Source organism: Pseudopipra pipra, chromosome 20 (assembly GCF_036250125.1).
Source record: "Pseudopipra pipra isolate bDixPip1 chromosome 20, bDixPip1.hap1, whole genome shotgun sequence".
In the NCBI taxonomy this organism is placed as follows: domain Eukaryota; kingdom Metazoa; phylum Chordata; class Aves; order Passeriformes; family Pipridae; genus Pseudopipra; species Pseudopipra pipra.
The window spans coordinates 6713646-6733191 of NC_087568.1; the positions used below are offsets into that span (position 1 = coordinate 6713646).

Below are 19546 nucleotides of genomic sequence, written 5' to 3' on the forward strand. Positions count from 1 at the left end.
TGCCTTAATTTCTCTTGTTCTCCTTCTTTCAGGTCCCCTTGCCTGTCTGACTCCCCCCTGCTTGTTTCTGGAGTGGCTTTATCAATCTCTGCCTCTTCCCTTTGAAGTCCTCATGCCTCCTTGTTGAGCACACTTTGAACAATAGTTCTCTAATTGCTCTTCAGAGAAAACTCTTGAACAACCTGGAAGGGCCCTCTAGCTGTTCCAGGGGAAAGGGACTGTTTTCAGCTGAGGTTGTCTTTTAGCACAGGAGAACTGTTTCTCTAACCCTCACTCTGTGAGCTGTTTGTGCCAGTGTCAGCCTTTTTATTTTGAGTACGTGCAGCTCCTGAAGCAGCCGATGTGGAACCACCAGGGCCAGAGGTTGCCAGGGAAGAAGATGCCACATTTTCCTTCAGTTGACCTTGGAATTCTTCAGTGAAGGCACTCTGGAGAATACCTTGGGCGTGCCATGAGCTTCTTTGATCAGGACATGAAAGGACACGATGTCAAGCGGTGCAGCTCTAAAATCTGATGGGAAGATCAATCATTCCCACTCTGACTGAGAAGTGCCACTCTCTTGTTTGATCACCTTTGTCCGACCTTGAAAAACTCCTCCTAAGCGCTGAGAGGAAATGTCACACACCGACTGTCATTAGAGTTTCTTCATTAGGTGACCAAACCAAAAGGAAAAAGGTTTTTCAGGTGGGAAAACCGAAATTAACCACCTTTAACAATTCTCTGCAGCGGAAAAGGGGAGGAAAAATTGCTCCTCAATCAATTAAAAACCCCTCAGGCTGATTGATTTTGTAAAGCTCTATTTAATACCTGCATATTTAAGCTTGAATTTGATGAAGCCAGACTTAGACTGGAAGCGTTATTCCAAACAAATCCCCTTACAGTACTTTAACTTATTTATCCTAAGTATACAGTAATCTGTAATAAATTCCCTGATCCCTATATGAATTTGGTGCCTTTGTAAAGCTCTAAACAAGGCAACTTTTGGCTTCACAGGGCTGTGAAGAAGCCTCTACAACCGGAATATTTCTCCCAATTCCACTGGAGGTCAGTGCAGCCTTACAGTTCTGCTGGCACGAGTGTCCTTTTCTCTCTGATCTGGTACTACAGCTAAACAAAAACCCCTGTAGAGCTGTTTTTAAACTAGATTTGTGTAGTAATAAATACAGGCTTAAGAACTGTGTTTTGTGGTTATATTTGGAACATCCTAGCAGGGATGTGAGAATCTAAACTCATTTGGGTGTTCTTTTTTTTTTATTCCTTTTTTTTTCTTTTTTTTTTTTTTTCTTTTTTTTTTGGTGTTGTGGCAGTTGTTTTTCAAGAGCTCGGGGTGATTTCTTTTCTTGCCAAGTAAAATTACTTGGAATACAAAAGCCTTGTATTTTGTGACATGTTATCATAGTTCCAGAGAAAAGCACACCTTTGGGTTCCCAGCCTGCTAGAGGAGCAAGTTAAATGTGGTCCAGAGTGTGTCCTGTGCACCTGGGGGCTCTGGACCACACCATGTTTTATAGTGATTTAAATGTGAACTTGCTCAAATCGATGCTTTCCTCTCTCTGCCTCCCTAATCTTCCTCCCCTTTGTGGCTGTAGGGCATCCACACACCACACTCACCTTTCTTAATGTGGTGTTACACCTGAGGGAGCTCCAAATTATCCCCTTGGGATGATGGCTCTCAATGCAGGGAATAAAACCCAGGCTAAGTGGTTTAAAGTTATCCCAGACAAACTCTTGGGTTTGTGGGTGAGCCCTTAGGGCTTGCTGCATGTCTGGCTCTCTGACATGAGCCCAGGGTTCCAGGCACACTGTGGATTTCCTGCTTCCCTGTCTGGCTTTGTGACAACAGATCCTGGAAGCTACAGCCCTGTGCTGCTGGGCTTCACAGACAGACCCTTTGAAATACAAAAGGAGAGAAGAGCAAAGAAGGGAAATCTGAGTCCTGGACACCACAACAGATGTTTTCTATAAATGCTGAATGCACGTGGAATGTGTTACAGGAGGGAGGGTGGCAGTACTGGGTAAACATCACAGAAATCTCTTGGCCAGAAGCTACGGAGTCCCAACAACACAACCTCTTCCAACCAGGGATCAACAGGTCCAGTCCAGCCAGTCCTGCTTCAGAAAAAACCAGACACCAGCAGCCAGGTGACACAGGACCTGGGCTGCCTGAGCCTGGGATGACAGTGATAGACCTGCTGGGGCAATGTCAGTGATCTGCCCTGAGGCTGCCTGCCTGCTGGCCAGGCAAGGAGGAAGAGGAAGGTGGAGGATTTATCCCTTGCTGTGCCCTCAGCCACTGTCTGCTGACAGCCCGTGGGCTGGCTGCAAAAGTAGCATGCAAAGAAGCAGGATGTTTCTGCCCTTGGGGTCTTCAGGCAGGTCCCCAGTTGAAAGTTTTACTCTTTCTGTTCCAGGTACTTTGTTCCTCCTCATTGATTTATTTTTCAGCTAAACTGGCCAGAGAGCTCATTAGGAGAAGGGGCTGCAAACCTCCATTTCCCCTCCCTGAAGCGAAGGAAAGCTTCAAACCTTTGGGTTTCCATCCTTTCTCCCCTCCCTGAAGGGAGGTGGAAGGGGGAGGTTGCTCTGGCTGAGCTGACCATAAAGGACACTGTGTCCAGGATGTTTAGGTCTCAGTTTAATTCAGGATATATTTAGCTGAGTCAAAGCCATTTTAGCAGAGCAGTTGATTATCAGGCTCAGCCTCCTTTGTACACTCACACACAGACATTTCCAAGCACGCTGGTTGGACCGTGGAGGATTTCTTGTATTGGAGCAATCTCATAAAGGAAATGCTGACAGCTGTATCCACTGGTTAATTTAAAACTCAGCTGGAACAAGACCTGGGCAAAATATTATTGTGAAGTGACTCTCACTCGCTGTTGTTCCATTACTGAAGCAACAAGTTCCACCACAGGCTGCCCTCCCCGTGTCCTTGTGCCCTGACTTAATTTCCCTCTTGGTTCCTGCAGTAATACACCTCTGCTCCAGAGCATCGTATCAGTCCCCCTTCCTGCTCTGAGCCAGCTCTGCTTGGCCAATTTTGCATATACAGACCCCTGTAGTCCCCCAGGTTTGTCTTTTGGAGGGCTGTGTGGTGCCCCAGGAAGGTTTTCTTTACTGGGATTTCGCAGCTCCCCTCCATGCCCACCCTCCCAGCTCTTGGTGGGTGGCAAACAAGCTCTTTGCCTCTTCCCCTGCCTTTTCCTGCCTGGCCAGTAAGGCTTGGCTTTGCAGCTGGGTTTAGGGCTCTTTGGGCAGCAATCCTGTGGGTTCCCAAACCATTCCTTAGCCCTTCATTCACTATCTCCCTGGAACCATCCTGTCTACCAGTGTCATATTTCCCCCAAATAAAGGAACCTTTGGTGGGATCACCTCTCCCAGTCCTACAGGTCTCTGCAGCAGCTGATTAATGTAACTGTGTTTTCTGTCCTAAATCTTATGATTCCCATGTCTTTCTCATGCTTTCACCAAGGAAAAAAAAAAGTCCCTTATAGGTCAAAATTAGGAAAGCTGGAAGCTTTGACTTTGGTTTTAGAATCAGCAAGTCTTTCTCCCAAGTAATTTTGTACAATATATGTTTTATATTTCTCTACCCCTTTCCTTGACTTATTTTATGCTAATAATTCCCTAAGTATTATTAATTAGATTTTTTTTTGAGTAAGAGAAAGTTCTTGAAAGTTAATTAAAGTTGCACGCAGTAATTGTGCGAAAGTAGCTTTTCCATTCTAAAAATTAAACCTTTATAATTAAAATCCGATATTCATTTAAAGATTCAAACGGGGTGTTTATTAGTCATTTATTATTATTTATTTTTTGCCAGTTTGGCAGTGTAATTGCTCCAGCAGAGGGAAATCAATCCCAGTGCTGCTGTGCCCCCTCCCTCCTGTCCCCTCTGTGGGAAATAGGACACTTCCATCACCCCGATTATGTCACCCTGCTCAGGGAACGACTGACTTGGGAATGGAGGGACAGGGACACGTGCTCACACCTATCTTGATCTCTTCCCCTAACAGCCTGTCACTTTTTTTTTTTTCCCCCAGGATGTAAAAAATTTGTTGTCTTGTTATCTCGAGGCTGGGATATAGATTTCAGAAGCTATCAGCATCTCATATTTGCCAGCAAGAGGCTACTCACTGCACATTCAAATAACACCGAGGCTGGAAATCAAAACAGATCCAAAGAAACGTCAGGAGGAGGGTTTGGGTGCTGGTGTAGATCCCAAGTGACCCTGCTCCCCACAGTGTGCCAGTGGTATGTCTGGGTGGGGTTTGGATCACCCCCATGGTCCTGGTGCTCTGGATGGATGAAGGGAAAGAGAACCCTGATGGCCAAGGCTGTGCTCCCACGTTGTTTCCAGCACTGAAGTGCTTAAAGGGATGTGGAAGAAAAAGGGACAAGCTTTTCAAAGTGATTTCTGTTTAATTATCCAACTTTAGACACCAGGGAAGGGACACAACTTTCCTGCTTTGCATTTCTTGCACATCAAGCCTGCTCACGGGAGCCCAGTTGGCTGTGTATGCTTAGACGTGTCTTTGGAGTCCCTCAAAAATCCAAGTGTAACATCAAACCCCAAAATTCCAAGAGGCCCAAGCCTGGCCAGTGCCCACTAATTAATGATGACTAATTATCATCTCCTTTTGGCTCTAAAAGTGGCCCAACCTTAGTGGCAAAGTCACCCCTTCATGTACCGGGCACAGTGTGAACAAGCTTGTGTAGGACTTTCTTGTGTGTTCCAGAGTTCAATGCCAAATAGATATACATCATTATCATAAAGTTATTAATTATTGTGCTGAGCTAATGTCACCCATTTCTCTTAGAATGGCTTCTACCTCTCTGAAATGCACAGCATGCCAATAAAACAAGAGAGTGGTGTAATAACTGGCATATAATTAATAATTATCAATAACGAATGCATAATCAACTCAGAACACCTCGTGCTGTGTTTAGGAAGTGGCTGGGCCCCTCGTGCACCTCTTTTGGTCACAGTGTTATTATAAGCTATTTTTACTGAACAACTATTTTGGGAGCACTGAAGACATAAGAAGGAGGAAACTTTGCTTAGAATCTGAAAGGAGTCAATAGGAATTAATTAAAACCTTTTAAAACATGGAAACATTTAGGTCAAATGTAAAAAAAATAGGCTTTAGCAGCAGAGAGAGTGCTGTGAGCAAACAACAAACTCCAGCAATACAAGCGTCACCAACAGAAATAATCACAAATAAACAAAATCCTTGTTGAATTAACACAGAGGGAGATCTCATTTGTCCTTGGGCTGGATGATGGGAAGGAACTTTTGTAAGGATATTACTGTTACAGTGCTCCAGAGCAGCACAGCGAGTCCCTCATCAAGATAAGGGCTGTTATTGTGGCAGCTTTCTAGGACGGGATGTGAGTACTGAGAGAGAGACCCAGTGTAAAGAGCACAGTCACAGCAGAGGGGGCTTCAGAGGCTTCATCTCAGAGCAGGGATGCTCAAGGTTACAGTGATTCCTGGCATCTGACCCGGGAAAACATCACCCTGAGCATCAACCACACCATCCTCCTCCTCCTGGGATGTGCACAGCATCCCTTGGCACCATCCCCGCGTGGCACAGTGTCTGCTGCAGGCTTGGGGAAAGGCTGGTTGGCTTCTTTTTCCTGGGAAACCGCCCTCCTCCCACCTTGTCTGTGGAAGGTGGTGACTGGAACTGGGCTGAAACAGGGCAAAATGGGGCATTAGCAAAGGCCTGTTAGTGCCAGCCTGTGTTTTAGCCCAAATCAGCTCCTCTGGCCTCATCACTGCAGCAGAACCCAGAGGTGTAAACTGGGACTCATTACACCCAACTTTAGCACTTTTAGAGATGCATTTATTCTAAGAGCCACCTCCAGAAATACCCCCGGAGAGTGGCAATTCACCCCAGAAAGACTGGGTGGCAATTCACCCTGCAATTCACCCTGCAGAAATACTTCAGGACTAGACACTGATTTCTGAGCATCACATTTAAGTCTGTTGTATCTCTTCCTTAAAATCCTTCCCTGGGTGATTTTGGAGAAGTCACTTCACGGCCCCAGACCTCAGTGTGTCTCTCTGAGGCTGATATTTCTAACTTTTGAAAGAGATAATAACCATTCCTGAATATTAACCACTGTGCAGCAAGGACTCTGATAAAGACGATTACAGAAATAAACCACCAGTTGATAACCAAATGCAAAAAGAAAGAAAAAAAGAAGTTATTATTCCCCCAGCATTATCTCCGTGCTCTGCACTAGTACATTTTAAGGCAATCTCAGCTGAAAAGATGAAGACATAGCCATCCTTATAAACAAGGATATTTCATTCAATAGATAGAAAGCTCTAAAGGGTTCCAGCTTTGCTGAAGCACTGAGACACTGAGAATTGAAAGAGGTAGGGAGAATTAATTAGACTTCTGATATTATCCTGGTAAATAAAAGTAATAAGCAAAGCTCTGAAAAGGAAGACCTGATTCATATTCAAACATTTACAGAATAAACAGCTGCTGATTCTCCTATCTAGCCCAGTCCTTATCCTTTAAGGCTGCAATAAGTGACCTCTTAATCCCAGGCAAAAGACTGCATGAGCATCTGGAATTGAAAAAGAAAGCATATTTCCTTCACTATTCCAATTTCCACTCAATTTCAGTATAAAGTTGTTTGTGTCTCTCTCCTTTTTTTTTTTTGGTTCCTACAGCGATGTGCGTTTGATGATGAGATTTTGTGCATCTGAACACTTTTGCAGCCTTTTTTTCCCTCTCTCTAAATAGAAGTACTGCAGTCCTTCAGCAGGGTTATATCTCCATTGTACTGGCCATGCTCTTAAAGCACTTATAGCAATAATTTCTGGGCATGATGGACAGACTCAGCAATAACCTGATCCTGCAATGCACTGAATAAACACTTTAGCATTTAGTACATGGACACTAATGTGCTGGGAAGTAATTGCTTAGAGGTTCCCAGCTTCAACATAATAATGCAGGGATTGCATTTATACAGCGTACAGCAGAGGAAAAAGAATTATTATTGGGCAAACTTCCTCTCTCCCATTTTGATTAGCACAGTAGGAGAGAGGGACGAAGGTAAACCCGAGGTGATCCCAGGTTCCCAGATCCCCCGAGGACCAGGGGCTGTGTTTGGATGTAGATGTGCTTAAGAAGTGGAGAAATTCCACTGACTTCAGCCCATTTCCTCTGATTTTACGCCAGTGTTCCTGAGAGAAGGGCCTGGCCATTAATATCCTCCTTCACAACAGCAATGCTGAAACGAGTGAAAGATTAAAAAGCCAATGCTGGCTTGGCAAAAAAAAAAAAAAAAAAAAAGAAAAAAGAAAAAAAAAGGAGTATCTTCTACAGTAAATACATAAACATGCAGGCAGCAATTCCCTGGGTGAGCTCAGCTTAAAAACAGCTCAGTGGAGTTCGCAGAAGGAGAACAAACTGTGTAGAAGCACCAAAGTTTTGTATTTCCACTTATGCGGATAATTACTCTAGTCCTCAACAACATTTCTCTGCTTAAATAGCATTTATAAATTAAAGATGCCTAAACTTTAAATGAAAACCAATTTAGGTATTTTCTTAACTTGTTTTCCCTGGATACTTTGGGCTCATAAATGATTATTAAACAGTTTTGCTGTTTTTTTCCCTTTGCCTTTTCCCTTTCCTGAGCACTGCAAGTGACTCCTTAATGGCACCCAGAGTGGGGCCACCTCTAGGATACAGAAATGCTGCTTGAAGACATTTTCTTTTTAAAATATTTGATTTTAGAGCTACCCGAAAAAAAAAAATTATTCAGAGGGCCAAAATAAAATAAAAAGAACAGCTTTCCCAATCTATTATTAATAGCAATAAATGGGAGCTGGCGGATTTAAAAGCCAAGATGTAATGCATTTTCCTGGAGCAGTGAGCCTTTAAACAAGCTCCAGTTATTGAGACTGCGTAGTAAAAACTGGTAAAATGAAATATCTTTTCAGATAGGATAATAAAGACGGGGTATATTAACATACCCTTCCAGGGAAACGCAGCACGGAGGTACCATTGGCTGCTGTGCTTTATGGACTCTGTTGTGGAAGGCTGGCAGGTGACCTGAATGACTTCATCTCAACTCCCTGCTGCAGTCTGGGAACCTCTTGCTGGAAACAGGAGGAGAGCCATGGCCCTGCTCCTGCAAGATCTCTCCAGGAGGCTTTACCCAAAGTGTATGTGATGCCTCCAGGTGGGATATTCCCTCTCTGTACAGTCGGTTTGAGCTGATGCTTCACATTCACATCATCATGGGGCTGCAGTGTGGGGAGTCAGTGACCCCTTGCTCAGAGAGGGATGGGGTGACACCTTCTAGGAGTAGAGGGAATGGGGTACCAAGGGATACCTGAGCCAGGGATCTCCCTGCCTCACCCTTCACGGAGCAATGACATTGCTCCTGTGCTCTGCTCCAAAGCAGAAGCTCAACCCGGCACTGTCTCCCCAGGGAAACTGAGGCAAAGGATCAGGGCACTGGGACACACCAAAGACTTGGAATTAAACTCTTGTTAATCCAAAAACTGTCAGAAGGACTAATGCAGCTGAGTGCTGGGGGAAGTTCTGCCAAGCCTGGCAAGGGACAACTAAAGGATGGAGGATGGTGTGGAGTGAGGGGGGAAGATGCCAGTGGTGGGATGGGAAGGGGCTGGTGCCCGTGGTGGAGTGCAGCTGTCACAGCAGCATGGCTTGTTTTGCACTTAATATTTCTGCCCTGTCACTCACTGAAATCCAAACTCTCCATTTTCCAGTGCCCCCAGTATCTTGGCAATTTGCTACTCTCGAGTTTGTTAGTTTAAACATCACTTATCTCCAAGAATATCTTTTATTTTCACTCCTGCAACACCCCAGTAACTTCACGATTCTCACTCCAGTGAAGACTGCTGCAATCCATGTTCCTGCTGGCCTCACAAATGCAGATTTATTCTTGCAGGAAAGGCCAAGTAATCCATTCTAGCCCGGGTGTCTGCCTGAGAAGGACTCTCCCCCTCCTTTGTCTGTGTGCAATCCTGAGCTCACAAGGTAAAAGTAGGTACTAAACTTAAGCAATTAAAGTTTGGCAGGAAGTACCCACCCACTATCCCTGTGGAAGTGAGATGCCTGGCTCTTACTCAAATGTGCCTGCTTTGAGCACTCGTGAAAATCTCATTTGTGATTGCACAGGGAGCCTTTGGGCTGGCTCTGAGAAAATGAAATCCACGCTTTTGACTTTAAAGACTTTTTCAGAAAAATGTCCTCATATGTTAAAATTTATTATTATTATTATTATATTTTATTAAGATCCTTTAGTAGTGTTCTGCTGCAAGCCTCAGGTGTGACTCTGCCTCACCTCGGGCAGATGCAGCCCCACTGCACTTGGTGGTGCTCGAGGTAGAGGGTCAGCTCAGCTGCAGCCGGTTCTTCAGCTGCATCCAGGATGTGGAGTTTGCCACGAGCATCCTCCCTGTGCTTCCCGAGCTGCTCCAGCTGCATGTTAAGAGCACAACAGCAATGATACATCTGTAACTGCTCGGGGAAAGAGCGTTTTAAAGGTAAAGAAAGAGATTTAAGGAAGGGGAAAAAAATGAGCCGAGATAAGGCTGAGACAGTGTCAAAGAGATGGAATATACATCTCAGAGAAAATCTAAAAGCAGATCATTACCCAAAAAATAGTAGCTGTAAGCAACAGTTTGCAGCGCGGAAGGAATATTTATCCAGCAAGGCTTTGATAGTCTTTCTGTTTCTTTCTGTTTGCTTCCACTGAGGAGTGATTTTATTCAGAGGATGGACAGGGAGGTTTGGAGGTGGTGGTGGGGTGCTGGTGTCTAATCCGAATCCTGCCCTTGCCGTGTGGTGCTCCCTGACTCCTTAACCCCATCAAGCTTCAGGGACTGGGGGCTGCTGTGCTGGGAGCTGCACACCCCGAAGCAGAGAGTGCTCGAGCCAAAGGGTTTGTATACACATGGGAATTAATTTGGATAACCAAAGACCAACTGTTTGGGGTCAGACTCAAGGTCTCTTTGAGTATCTCCTCCCTAACAGTGGGTGCATTGAGCAGGGTATTTACAGAGTGCTCCCTCCCCTGCTGCAACCCTCCAGCTTCCACGGCTTTGCTGCTCAGGGGCCTCTTTGACCCAGAGAAGGTATTTTGTGCTAAAAAGCAAGAGATAGGTTGTGAATTTAAATTCTGTGGCATCTTTTCTTCTGCAGTTGGCATGCCTTATTCCTGTTTAGTTTAGCTCACTTTCAAGCAGATTAAACTAAACTGGTACACAGCACTCTTATTATAGAGTAAGTGCTCACAGAGAGAGCTATTCAGGAATAATTATTCTGATTTAAACATTTCTGAATAATTCTAAGCAAAAGCAAGTTCTGAACAGAGAGACAGCAGGTTGATGTGTTATACAGATGGGGGAGCACAAGGAGCTGTAATACAGTGTATGAGTATTCGTGCTGGAGTCCCTCTTCTAAATGTTAACACATCCAGTCGGGAAGAGAAACCCTCCAGGTGATCAATATATCCAGTGAAAACTTAGATGATCACGGTGAATTCTGACCATTCAATATGCCCAGCTAATTCCTCCTGAATGAGACACAGAGCAGAGCTTACTCCCCCAAATAATTTAGCAAATAGGTCTGTATAATAAACACAATCCAGAAAATCACCATCTGCTTATGGACAATTTGCGAACAGAAAGAAGTAGCAGCATTCTTTTAATAAAGGATCTGCTATGAATTATTCACACAGCTCTAATTAACATTAGGACTCCTAATTTTTCCAGGCAGCCTTAATGCAAGGATACTTTGTGATTCTTCTGCATTTCTAACTCAAGACCCTCTGAGCCCTTTCCAGACATTCAGGAAGAAAAACCCACCACCCTCCTTTGGAGGAGGCCATGTCTTCATTTGGCAGGGGATGAAATGGAGACACAGGGAATACTGTGGTGTTCTGCACCTTCCACTCATTCTTATCAACATGCACATCAGCCTCTGCCATTTTAATTTGCAATAATCTGGGCCCTCTTTTCACTCTGATGCAAAGGAACTCTGCAGGTGAGTGAAAGTGGTGATTCAGAGTATGCTCGAGTGTCACAGGGACACCAGATTTGTCCTTCATATCTCATTTGATAGTGGATTGCTTGAGCTTTAGCAGCCAAATGACCACTGTGATGTCTAAGGTCCAAATTTTTGAAGGGATCTTGGTACTGGAGGACACAAAATAGGTTCCTAAATTGCCATGAAAATGTAAGTCACTAATATACTTGGAAATAAATTCAAGGGAAAATAGAATTTTTCCAATTTTTGTGGACAGAAAACAAGTGTATCCACCTATGTCCTTTTTATCACTGCTTTACTGCAAACATAGAAGTCTCAATTTGTGACAAATTCCCTCCTTTTGCAAATATTTTAGTAAAGCAGCAGTACCTTTTTAGAGATGGTATTCCCAACAATGGAAGCTGCACATTTTTGGTCAGGAATTACACAGTGTGAATTATGAGTCAGCATTGCCCACTTATTATGGTGGGGGGATGGCTCTTATATTGCTGTTTGAGCAGGGTGATTTACACCACAGCAAAAACCAAATGTGTAGGGCACACCGAGGTTAAAGACAGCCTTAATTCTGGCTTTATGGAAATTAAATGTTAGGGGTTTTCATTACAGACAAGTTGGGCTAAAAATGAATCCTCATTAACAGAATGCTGTGATATACGGTTACATCTTCCTCGTTGGCCAGAATGTACCGTCTCTGAATTTAGCTTAACAATTTCATATGGCATTTTCCTGCTCACTCCTCCTCCTTCACAGTTCAAGAATAGGAATAGCTCTTGCGGCTGAAGGACAGAAGTTGTTTTTCATTAAAGTATCATAGTTTTGGAAAAATAACCAACCCAATTCATCTCCTCTCCCCGCATGTCATTAAACACACTCAGCATGCAGCATCTCAGATGCCTCGCAGGTGACATCCTCAGCCACCTTCAGACTCAAGTTTGCTGCTTCCCCCATCTCTCAGACTCCTGGTTCCCAGCACTTCCCTCCTGCCTTCTCATTTCCGAATCAAACACATCTTTATTAACCTCTGACTTTCCAGGGAAAATCCTGAGTTTTCCCTGGGGAAATAAAATTCAAAGGCGTGCCACGCTTCAAGAAATACTTGCAGCTGGCAAAAAGGACGGTGCAGTCTTGGTTTTGTAGCCCAAGGAGAGAAGGTCAGAAAACTTTATAACCTGGGTGTGCACAAAGTCACAGTGTACCTGAGGGAAGAGCCTGGTGCCTGGCTGTGAGTGTTACAGCCTTATAATACACGGCTGCCTGACAGGGAAGTGGAGATGATAAGTTCTGTGAGATAGGAAGGAGCCTGAAGGTTATGATTTGTAACTATCAAACACCTATCCGAGTAATACTTTATTTGGAAATAAATATCTTTTACCTCTTGGCAAATCTGGAGCTCTGTCCTCGCTGGGGACCTTGAGCACAGTTGTGATGCAAACTAAATAAATGGCACTGATTAAGTAACAAAACGCTTCCCAGAAGAGGTAGGGTTTAAAAAACCAAAACAGTTCAGGCATAAGCCTTTTCCCCTGGGCTACTGAGTCAAAGTTACCAGGAGATTGCATTCCAGCCTTACCTGGGAATTGTAATTACATAGAACCACTGTCCTTCCCCCCAGACTTAGACAAAGTAAGAGGACAGAATGTAGCTGTCAAGGACAGTAACTATTTCATACTGTCATCATCCTCATGGATATTTGGTACCATGTATGAAATTTGGGCAGGGGAGTGGTTGTGTGGACGCTGCTGCTTTTGCATCGTCCTGAGATTTTTAGCAGGTGAGCCTGGAGAGCCCCCGTTCCTCCTCCATAAATCCGGAGTAATGCACCCAGTGACTGTCACAAGGAAGGCAAAGCATGAATTCAACATCTTAACTTCAGTGCCCATCAGCAATTCTAGCTGGGCAAGCCTTTATTGCTCACTCTGGGACCACAGAGCACAGGGCTCAGGTCAGTGCATGCACCCAGATGCCTTTTATTGCACTGGAGTCGCTCTCACTACTTGCCCACTTTGCTGGGATATTCCAGCAGCCTGATGCTGGGAGAAGCTCGTGTGTCTGCTGCCATTCTGCCTCTATCTGCAAGGATGTTCCAGCTGAGAGAAGCTGGTGCTGTGAAGGGCTGTCTCCCACTCCTTCCCCAGAGCTGCCACCTGGATTGATGCTGATGAGTGCCCTGTCCAAAACAGTGCCCGGTGAGGAAAGACTCCTCCAGGGCAGCGTGTCTCCAGTCCTGCACTCAGATCTGATCATGACCCCATGTCCCCCCTCCTCAGATGCTTCATGGCACGATGCAGTGACATGGTCCCAGCATTCCCACATCCCTGTGCCTGTCACTGTGATCTCTGTGCAAGTGAAGGAGAAGAAATCTCCCCTGGCTTCCCATCCCCAGCTTCTCTGCTCGGTGCACAGCCAGCAGGTCCCGGCGGCCTCCGCGTTGCCTGGCTGAGTCTGTGTGAGTCTCTCCTCCTTGCTGAACTGCCGTGGTAAATCAGGATTAAACTACAGTCTCTGCTGCATCATAAAACCTTTAGATCTTTAGCACCAGTGGAGAGGCAATACCACTCTCAGCCTCATCAGGAATGGTTTCCTCTTACAGATGTTCACTGACCGTAACTCCCCATCGCCTCTTGCCTCCCCTCGCTCGCTGCAGCCAGCCAGGGCTGTGCTCCGAGGACAAGTGATGCTAGAAGGAAGAGGTTTCTGTTTGTTTTTTTTTTTTTCCTTTTTAAATAAAATAGACAACAGTCCATAAATCTAGCCCTCCTGCCTGATCATTGTTTCCCTCCGTCTCCCTCTGGCATTGTCGGAAAGCGGCTCTTGGAGGAACCTCTTAAAAATGTATTGGCGAGAAGAAGGGAAATTGTTCTCGGTGACAACAATGCTGTACACATATTTGTATATTTATTCTGAAGATCAAATTGATAACAACAGGTCCCTTCATGCCTGCTGATTTATCTGCTGAACAGGTACCTGAGCCGTATGCAGCGCATGGCTATAACTGTCATGGCTGATACAGGGATAAGATGAATAACCTCTACAGATTTCAGGTACAAGTAGCAAAATGTAATCATAACTCACTTTAGAACCAAGTGATACATATTTATATTTTGCCTATCACAGGCTAGCAAGCCTTTCCCTTTTATTTTGCATTCATGGACCTGTGATGCACATCAATCTTTTTTTCAGTTTGTTAATATTGTTGTCACTCAACTGAAATTTATCATCACATGACTTATGATTGGGAGACAGTTTCATTTGAGGAACATTCTCTTAATTTACCATATTCAAATTTCCTCTCCTGGCTTGAATCTGCACCACAAAGACCAAGACTTTGCTTGGTTCTAGCTTATTCTACTTTCTCCCTCCCAAACTAGCAGCAGTAAATGTCATAACTATTTATAAACTGAACAGGAGCAGAAGTTAAAGTAGCAAAATGGCATGGATATAAACTCCTAATCAGCCCCAGAGGCTTTAATGGATGGGCTTATATGCCCATGGTCTGGTTTCTTTTTGGAGACCTGGCCTTGAAGGACCCTCTTTGGGTCATGATTTGCTTTTCTATGGCAAAAAGAAACGATGAAGGGCAGCACTCATGTGCAAAGGCAGTCAGAAAAGCAGCTTTGCCTATTTTGGGCAATCTTTAAGGGCTTTAAATGCCTTCTGCACTTCCAGTCTCACCAGGTTTCCTCTGGATTTCATGCCACGAGCACAGCAGCAGTGGGACAGGCATGGGAACTCTGCTCCATCTCCCTGGCTGAGCTGGCAGGTCTGGGCTCTCTGCACCCTCCTGCTTTTGGGGATGAGGGTGACCCTGAGCAGGGCCAGCTCTGCCAGGCAGGATGAAGCCACTTCTCCTATGCCAGCAGAAGGGCAGACCTGGCCACTGCAGAGAAGACTCCACCGACAAACTTCACTGAGGGAAGAATTTAACTTTTCTCTCTTTCAATCTTTTTTTAGAGATCATAAATATTTATGAAGCACCTGTCAGTCATTTTTAGGGTTTCTGACTGACTGTGTCACAAGAGAAGGGCTTTTATGAGGATTTATAGTAAATTGCAGTAAATTGTATTCCTGTCAGGGAGCACAGGGGAGTTGCACAATGTCAGGGGATGCAGGAATTCTCCCCAGTGTGGCAGGGATGCTCTAGGGTGAAGCTGTCCCTGCCCGTGGGTCATCGTGGAGCCTGAGCACTTCTAAAGTGTCCTCAAACTTCAGCAAGGCATGGCTGGGAGAAACTCCCTCTTCCTGGGCAGAAATCACAGCAAATCACCCTAATGTAGCAGGTGTATTGCTCTCCTGGATTTCTCCATAGCTAAACACTCCCTCTCCACAGAACTGCCCTGCACAACAACAGCAGGGATTATATCCAGCCCTAGGTATTACACACAGCTCCAACTCTCCTGTAACTGCATCCCAACAGGAAAACAGCCCTGGATTCTCACACCAGCAGGATTTTGGAACTCCAAGGGATGTAAAAGTGGGCCTGAAATATCAGTGCAACAGCAAGCATTGAAGAAATACTTTTCCTACAACAAAGCAAATAACGACAAAGCCCAGAGCATGTTCCAGGAGTAAATTAATGCAACTATCTATTGTAAAGTGAGAGAAGTAGACAGAGGCTGCTATAGAATCATTGAGTAATAGAATGGACCTTAAAGATCATCTCATTCCAACCCCACTGCTGTGGGCAGGGACACCTTCCTAGGTCAGATTGCTTCAAGCCCCATCCAAGCTGGTCTTGAAGACTTCCAGGGCTGGGGCAGCAACAGCTTCTCTGGGAATTTATAACCCTACACTTCACCAAACCATGCTGAGACATGCCTGTCACACAGAAGTCTTCTGTCTTAAAAAAAAAAAATTAAAACATTAAGTTTCTAACAATAAATCCTCAAAAGCTACATCCAGTACAGTCCTTACACCAAATCTATTTGCCCATTGAGTTGTCACTTCCTGAATAAAAAAAAAAGCAGGATGGCAACATAACTTGCCCTGGTGTTGTAACCAAAGACCCTCTCCTGACAGCTACATCCCAGTTGTCCCAAAGCTTGAACTGCTCTGTCTCCCTGTCCCTCAGTGTCCCAGTCCCAGTGACTTTGAAACAAACAAAAAAGTGAAGTACAACCCTTTTTAAACCTGCCCCAATTTCATCTGATTTTGCTGCTCATCATTAGTACTACAAAAGATTAAGGGAAAAACTGATGGCACCCCAACACTGAGGCAAATCCTCCAAGGATCACAGCACATTAACCTGGAACAGTCCATTGCATTACCCTACTTGCTACAGAGCCACACTATTATCCTTTGGCTGATTCCATCACTTTATATTTTGCTCATTAAAGTAAGGGAAGAATGTCAAGATCACATTTTGCCCAACAAGAAAGAAGTGTGAACATGGGAAGTGCTTTTGCATTAATTGAATCAAGGATGACAGTGCAAGCAGCTTTGAGCCCCATAAATCTAGACAGGCTCCTGTCAGATAAAGTATCAATGTGCTTTATCAAACTTTGTCCATAGATTTATAGAGTGCTCAGGCCACAGATCTGTAGTTCCTCAATGTAATCACTTCAGCATTTTCTAGCTATGCTACCAAGCTCCATGTGAAATAATGGAATTTATTGACAGAGAAGCAGGCACTGCAATTTTGCTGTTGTTTAGAAAAATTGCCCATCAATGAGGTGTCGGTGGAGAAAGACAAAAGATATTACAGTAAGATGACTGTCTCCTGACTCCTGCTGAATTGGTAGATGAGCCATTAGCTTCCATGGAGGCAAAGGGGTGGCCACTCTTCCAGAGAGCTGCTCTGGCTTGTACTTAAAAACTGTATAAGACAAAAAAAAACCCCTGAATAAAATCAACCCCCAAACCTTAGACTTGTTCCAGTCTGCTGAATTACTTCAGTCACGGATTGCAAGTCAGAAGTCTGGGTTTTGTCAGTGTTGTTTTGGTTAAGCTATCACAATATTTAACCTCCTAATTATATAGATCTCTCTTTGCACAATTCCTGTTCACATTTCACTGTCTATTAAAATGTGTAACTACCACTGATCACATTAGGTAAATGTGTATCATTCTTCCTCTCAACATTAGAGGATACAGAGCGTGTGAGTTCAGGAAAGACTGTTGAAATGAAGCTGAATATAATATCTTTTTTTGCACTGCTCTAAGTTCCCTGACTTCTCGTTTGGTTTCAGGAAGGAAACAGAGCAGTCTTGCCAGGAATTCTTAACAAAACAGGGTTTACATTTACTGCAGGGAGGGGGAATGCATGTTCATGTGGGCATCAATTTATAATGCACTGTGCTCTTGAAGCATCCCTTTTGGAGGTGGCTGCAGGAGCTGGCACGTGGTCCAATGCTTTGGGAGCAGGACTTTGGGGTCTGGCTGTGCTGAAGGTGACTGCACTACAGGACTGCCAGTGTTTCTCCAACTGCCTTCAACCTACCTTTATTTCAGCAATTAGCATGACCTCCCTGTGTACTGACTGTCCTCTAAGAGTGCTCAAACTGTCTCAAAATCTTTCCTCAAAAAAATTTCTATTTTCCACCTGCCAACACCTGAAAATAGTTTGTGATTGAATGGTGGTTAGAGCTCAAGGCAGAGGACAGAACCAAGAACACACCTCTGCTGCAGTTGGAAAGCCCTGATCATGTCATCAGCACATAATGATGCAACTTGTCTCCCATTGGGTTCTATTAATCCTGCTTCCCCAGCATCTTTGATGCCTATTACTGCTCCAACTGTTAGTGCAACCTGCTCAAGCAGGTCCACAGGCTACAGGCTCTGCTGCTCATGAACACCTTGGGACTCCAAACAAGGCTCTTGCTCCTTTATTTCCAAAACTACAGAGTTGATGCACATGAACTGAAAGGCATCCCTGGCAAACAGACACATCTCATCCCCCATTCTCCCATGAATTGACTGCAAGGCAGTGTCACTTCCTCATTAACTTCATCCTGGTACCAAAGCACTTTGTGAGAGACACAGAGGTGGGGATGAGTTCTTTCTTTTGTGCTACAGTAGCTCAGGCCCCAAATGAAATCAGGGCTCTGTCGCTCTAGGCAAGATACACCTGCTTAGAAATACTCCTGGCCTCAAGCACTCACTGTTCAAGCAAAGGAAGGAAAGGTGGAAGGGGAAACAGAAATCCTGAAGAATGAAGTGACTTGCCTCAGGCTACAGGGGAGGTCAGTGGCAGAGGCAGAGCCCAAGGAGCTTTCTAAATGCTATTCCTGCTAGCAGGGACCTTGACCTAAGAGATAATCAGGAATGAAGTATAAGCAGTCTCCAGCCTGTGTCTCTGGGCCAGGATGAATTCCTTACTTTGATGTGACATTTAAACTGCACAGAACTCCTGGCCTTCTCCCCGTGCCTCGGTGACCCTTAGGGAACAGAGTGGGATGTGCAGTAAAGGGCAGCCCAAGCAATGGAGACAGGCTGAGAAATTAAATGTTAGCACAAACCATTGTGGTTTCATGTCATCAGCAAAACCTGAAATTCCAGCCCAGCCCAGACACTCAGTCACAGGCGATAAATAGCAACGAGGAGCATTGCATGACTCTGTCATGGAGTGGAACAGCTACATGGCACAGGCAGGGCTAATTTCAGGTAGGTATCTCCTGTTTGAAGAGATGTCTACCCCTGCAACATGGACATTTCCCAGTTGTGAGGCCACTGGGAAGCATACCCTTCAGTTCCTGTCCTGACACGGGAGGATGTCGTGCTTAAAAAGACATCATGCAGCCAGGAATGGGAGAGCTGCTCCACATCTCACAAGGAAAGCCTGTTCTCACAAGATTTCCAGTCAAATTGAGTACACCCACGGTTCAGAGAACGTACACAGGATCAAACTGCGTGTGTGTAAGGACAAGGCACATCCCACATCCTGCCTGAAGCCGATTCAGAGGTAGTGTCCTCCTGTGACCCTGCTGGCTGGGCTGTCATGCCCTATTTCTGCCCTAAGGAGATGAACAGACCTTCACCAGCAGTTAAATTAAAGTAATTAAAGACCAGTTATGGACCTTCTCAGGTGAGCTGTTGTATCTGGCTGTACAAGCACTCTCCATCCTTGCACAGCACTGGTGTAAAGCCCCACAGGCAACCACTTCCCTTCCAGGGAAGCAGTGGCAGCATCCAGCTGGTAACACACTCAGCCAACACCTTATAATAGTCTGGCTGCACTATAACCTCCAGAGTGCCCCTTTAAAGCAACATTTTTGTCTCCTCTTACCACTAGTCAACTTGTTCTCCTGCTTCAGTACCCCCTGTAAGCTCAAACCTCCCCCTGCCCAAGGAGTGCAGCCACAGTGCTGAGTCCTTTGGGTACCCAGCACAGCCCTGCAGGCACTGCAACAGCCCCAGGCAGCCCTCACAATGAGACTCTGAGTGACAGACAGAGGCTATTTGCCATTTGGACACACTACCTGTGCTTTCCCCTCTCCAATCACTCCTTGTGCCTGACTTGGCAGCAAGGAGAGCAAAGTGTGTGGAGCTCAGGCCTGAAAGAGCCCTGG

The 19546-nt window shown here is 45.0% G+C and overlaps 1 long non-coding RNA gene across 1 annotated transcript; it reads right to left on the reverse strand.

The window, feature by feature from the left end:
• Positions 1–285: 285 nt before the first annotated feature.
• On the reverse strand, positions 286–1812 carry LOC135424980 (uncharacterized). Its single transcript, XR_010435444.1, has 2 exons — positions 1612–1812; positions 286–604 (listed from the first exon to the last, which is right to left on the reverse strand). It is a non-coding gene; the product is annotated as an uncharacterized LOC135424980 (long non-coding RNA).
• Positions 1813–19546: the final 17734 nt, after the last annotated feature.